The 5,505-nt window shown below is 41.8% G+C and overlaps 1 protein-coding gene across 1 annotated transcript in view; it reads right to left on the bottom strand.

Annotated features, from left to right (window-relative positions):
• dachc (dachshund c) overlaps positions 1 to 5,505 on the bottom strand; it is a gene marked incomplete at its 5' end in the record, with an annotated part of 26,962 nt that overhangs the window by 18,484 nt on the left and 2,973 nt on the right. The window lies entirely within an intron of this gene.

Genomic DNA, 5,505 nt, shown 5'->3' with positions numbered 1-5,505 from the left:
CTGACCGGTTCCAGGAAGGCTGCTGTACAGCAAATCTGACCTCCCTCTGGATACGAGCAAGCAAAATAAGAGTTTCCCTATGGCATCAATAAAGCACCTCATTACTGCTCAGCTTACTCATTCGTTTGTTTGCTTATTAAATGTGTTTGCCTGCCTCCCAGCCTCTCCATCGTGCCCTCATTTGGTCATTTGTTCCCTTTTTCCCACCATGTCACACATTTTCTCAGTAAAGGCTGTGACTACAAGCAGATTCACATGGTTTGATTGAGCTAGGCATGCTCAATCAATCCTGGAGGAAGTATGTGGAAAGCTGTCAGACATCACTTTGGCTTTGACTAAACGGTGTGAATGTCCTGACAGGGGAAATGACACGGGCCACATCAGGCTTAATGACAACCAGCGCAGCTCATCTCCGTTCATACCAGCCTGACATAGGATAACATGAATCTGTGGGCAAGTGTGCGTATGTGGGTGCGCATGTGTGTGTGTGATATGAAAAGACAGAGTGAGTGAAAAGGGGAAAAAGAGAGGAGAAAGAGGAGATGAAGAAGGTGTGACCCAGAGCAAAAGAAACAGAAAAAACAATAAAGATGAAAAAGGAGATAGAGGGAAAGATGAAGAGGTGTAAAGTGAGAGGAAAACACGAGACAAAAGATATATAGAGGGTGAGTCCAAAGAGTGAGAAAAGACGGGAAAAAAAAAAAAAAAAAAAAAGGACAGAACAGCAGCAGCAGCTTCCTAGCGTGGGGTGTCTTTGAGCAGATTTTAATTAGAATCTAATCCAGCCGTCATTAAGGCCCCATAAACGAAGCTGTCAGTCAGGAGATTAATGGCGCCTCATTTGCATATTGCATATAATTCATCAATTACCCAGCAGAAAGGACCAATCCCCTGTTGACACACCCACTGGCTGAGGGTGGGGGGAGATGGAAGCAGACAAAAAGACAGAGAAAAAGATTGTGCAGTCACTAAGTGTGGGAGTAAAACAGGTAGTGAGTGTGTGTGTCTGTGAGCGCACACAAGCATGTGGGTGTGTGATTTTGTCTGGCATGTGTGTATGTGTGTATGAAGTGTTCAAAGGTTAATTTGATGAGCCGATGAGCTCCACAGTTCCTGCCCTCAGTTTTAATGAGTTGTTATTATTGTCTCTTATTATGGGCCCAGACCGACTGGGATGTGACAGCTGACATCAGATATCACATGCACGCACACACACACACACACACACACACACACACACACACACACATACACACAGGCACACAGACAGTAAAAGACTCAGGTTCCTTCATGTAGTCGCTCATAATATACTTAATGTATTTAATACACATATTCACACAACCATCATGACAGGTAGACAGCAGGCATGTGCTGTGAATTTCTGTTTGTGTGTGTTGTTCTTTTGGAGCCAGGGTGCACACACAATACTTTTTTTGCAGTGCATATAAAGCAGCATACTGTGCTTAACAAAAGCAGGAAATGTATTTTTAGGTCTCAAGTTTGGAGCTATAGCAACACAAACTCCACTGTACCTTGTGTTGATACACCTCAAATGAACACGCACAGAAATGCAGAAGCAAACATGAGTGGGGGGAAATAAAACACACAGACAGGCTGTGGTTGGTTTTTACTGCAGCCACTTCCCTGTTCCTTACTACTGTTTATTTGCACACACTAATTAATGGCCTGTGTGTGGTGTGTACCAGTGTGTGTATGCCTTTGTATATGTTGCATTTTAGAGGGCATAAAGAACTGGAACCTAATTTTGTGTTTAGTCTGCAAGTGCGTTGATACATCAAAGTGACCCGTAGAGAGAGGTCTATGTGTGTGTTGTGCATAAGAGTGTTTTGTGTATGTGTGTGTGAGGTTGGAGAGCACCGGTTCCCTGAGGTAGGATTAATGAAAAAGCCTTTCATGGAAAAGTCATCAAGCTGAGGGGATGGAATGAGAGAGAGGAGGGGGAAGAGAGAAAACAGTGCATTGTGTGCATGTGTGAGTGTGTGTGTATAAGGTGTGTGTGTGTGTGTAGAGGAGGGGGTGTATGGCTTATGACCTCTTTGTCTCAAACTTTAATTAAAATCTCACCCAGACGTCCTCCCTCATGCCAACACTCTGGCCACACACACACACACACACACACACACACACACAGTTTTCTTTTTAAAGACACTCTGTACATTGAGTTCTGCCCTCCAAGCTTAGCGTGTGTGTGTTACCTGAAACATGAAACTCCAAACATGGCAGCTGGAGCTTAGCACAGGTGGAACAGAAACAAAACATAACAAAGATGACGGATCTCTCTCTCTTCCTCGCTAACACATGCACACACACACACACTGAGGGGAAAGAGAAAAGTAATGAAAGAGGAGGAAGTATTACAGTCAAAACAGTGGAACAGCTACTGGCTTGGAGTGACTGAGGTGCTGATAGGTAGCAGCTGTCTGTGTGTGTGTGTAGGAGAGGGAGAGAAGAAGGAAGAGAACTAGCTCAAACAAGATTTTGTTTGGAATATATTAGCAGCGGTTTACAGCTCCTGTGTTCTCATCCTTTCAATCTGTGTTTATCACACGGGTTTGTATTCATCGTCACGGTCCAGTTTGATAAATCATATCGTTGTCGCTGTACCCAGGAAGAGTTATGCCGCTGGTTAGAGAAGGCAGAGAAAGATTGATGTTGTGATCTTCCTTTAAAATCGAGGGTTGAAAAAGCTTTATGCGCCATTGCTATTAGGAAAGCCTGTGTGATGATGTCATGAAAGAAGCAGGCAGGACAACACACACATTTACAGGACGTTTGATCATGGCAAGAATCTGATCTCCTAGACTGATATGGCCTTGCATTCCTCTCCCACATTCCAGGGTCAAGATGATGTCAAGACTGCTGTGTGTATGTGTGCGCACCCCTGGTATTACTCACACTGTCAGAACCGAAACCTGTGTACACACTTGCATTGTGGGGACTTGGCCTTCCTCACCACCTAAATCAATGCATTTTAGGCTGACAACTTGGTTTCAGGTTAGAGTTAGGCAAGTAAAGTTATGGTAAGTATCCAAGAAATTAATGTAAGTCAATGTAAAGTCCCCACAGGGAATGAAACCAAATGTGTGTGTGCACGCGCTTACATGTACTCCATTAAGACCTGCCATAGTAGAAGACATCTCATCATGTCCTTCTCTATAAAACATCAAAAGAATGAGAGAGGTTAAAGTTGAGCTAACCACCCCACCATAACACACACACACACACACACACACACACATAAAGCCCTCCTCCCCTTTATCCTAACACTGCTGACTTTGACAGTGAGTTATGACATGGCAGTGGGGCTCGGTTTTGAGGAGTCCACCTTCCCATGCACACACATCGGTCTGCCGCTGCCAACTTGCACAACTGAGGTTTGCCACTGAGAAACACAAAGAGTGGGCTTTTGTTGCTCTCCGCGGGCCACGTCGTCTCATTTATCATTCATGATCTGATTAATATAACTTTTTTTTTTTTTTTGCAAATGTTTACTCTACACCTGCTTCATGAGAGTCGCTGATTGTAAAAGCCGTGAAGAAATGTGTGAACTTGAGAGTTTGCTTTTCATAAAACATTTTCCAACATAGCTCTAAAGAAGAAGAAGCAACTTTATTTTATTGTAACATTGTGACACGTACAACGAAACTTTGTTTTGGCCCCGGGCTGCTGCGTGCATACGTGCCGCAATCACGGGCAACTTGGGGGGCTCAGTGTCTTGCCCAAGGACGTTTCCACATGTAGACTGCAGGCACCAAGATTCGAACCCTCAACCTTCTGGTTAGGAGATGACGGCTCTACCCACCACCCCACTGTCGCGTGGTCAGTTAAACTAATTACAAAATCATTTTCTCTTTTACCTCTACTGTTTAACTATACCAGTGTTGCAGTGTACATATTTGAATTTTCTGCTTCAATCCCAATACAATAATAAAGATTAAGGGAATTTTGTTTGTGACGCTCACACCATTTTTTTTCAGTTTTTAACAGCATCTCATCATCTTATCCAGAAACTGTGGATGACCAACGTAACATAATGTTTAGAACTCAGTTTTCATACTGACTATTTTTCAGAAGTAGGTCTAAAGTCATACAGAGTAACATGGTTTCTGGAAATGCAAGATGTTACATTATTTAAATCCAATTTTGAATACTGTGAGCACCACAAACAAAACTCCATTCAGTGGATGGAGGCAGGAACCTTACGGACAGATATCTCAGAAGGAGAGCTAAACAAAATCAGAATGATCTGCGTGATCGATAGCAAGTGTCAAATGAAAAAATAGCCAACATATATTTTGTAATTTAGAAGAACCAACTCATTAAAGCAGCACTGGTTCTGAAACTTCTGCAGTTTTTCAGGTCTTTGTGTGTAAATGATATTTAGATGCATAAATGCAGAAACCACATGCTGTTATTAACACATGGTTTGTTAAAAAGTAACAATCCTGTGCCTTGCCATTTTACACTTTTATTTACCATAATATATACATATATATATTTTTTATATTTATTTATATAGTTGCAAGAAAAAGTAATGGCACTGTTTGCAATTTCCTGGTTTTCTGCATTAATTGGTCATGAAATGTGATCTGATGTCACAAATGTCAACAAACACAATATTTCTAAGATGATAAAATACAAAGTCATGATCTTCCATGTCTGTTTTGAACATACCCATTAAACATACAAAGTGAAGGTGGAAAAGGTAACGGCAAAGGCGTCAGACCGGCACAATGTTTAGGAGGAATTTTGGACCATTCTTCCTCACAGAAATGCTTCAGCTCAGCCATGTGTTGTGAACTGTCAAGGTGGTCTTTGACAAACTTCAGGTGTGCTGAAATGTTATTTTTGGAGAGCAATGGCTTCCTCTGTGGTGTCCTGCCACGAACACCATGCCTGTTCAATATTTTGTGTATGGTTGACTCATGTACAGAGATGTTAACAAACCCCAGTGAATCCTTCAAGTCTTTAGCTGTTACTCTAGGGTTCATTTTTACCTCATTGAGCATTCTGCCTTGCACCTTTGGAGTGATCTTGGCTGGGTTCCCACTTCTATGGAGAGTAGCCACAGTACCAAATCATCTCCATGTATAGATACAGTATGTCTAACTGTGGACCGATGAATATCTAAAGTCTTTGAGATGACTGTATCCAGCTACATGCAAATCAACAACTCTTGATTGTAGGGCTTCTGAGATCTCTTTTTTGTGAGGCCTGGCTCACATCAGCTGATGCTGCTTGTGAATAGCACACTGACATCAGAAGCCTAGTGTTTGCCATTACTTTTTCTACCAACACTTTGTATGTTTAATGGGTGTGTTCAGTGGAGACATGAAATATTATGACTGTTTGTATTTTGTCAGCTTAGAAATATTGTGTTTGTTGATATTTTAAACTTTGGTGAAGATCAGATCACAATTTATAACCAATTTATACAGAAAACCAGGAAACTGCAAACCGTGTTATTACTTTTTCATATATATA

This window comes from Monopterus albus, unplaced genomic scaffold (genome assembly GCF_001952655.1).
Source record: "Monopterus albus unplaced genomic scaffold, M_albus_1.0 scaffold3.1, whole genome shotgun sequence".
Taxonomy (NCBI): domain Eukaryota; kingdom Metazoa; phylum Chordata; class Actinopteri; order Synbranchiformes; family Synbranchidae; genus Monopterus; species Monopterus albus.
This window is presented reverse-complemented; position numbering and strand designations above follow the sequence as displayed.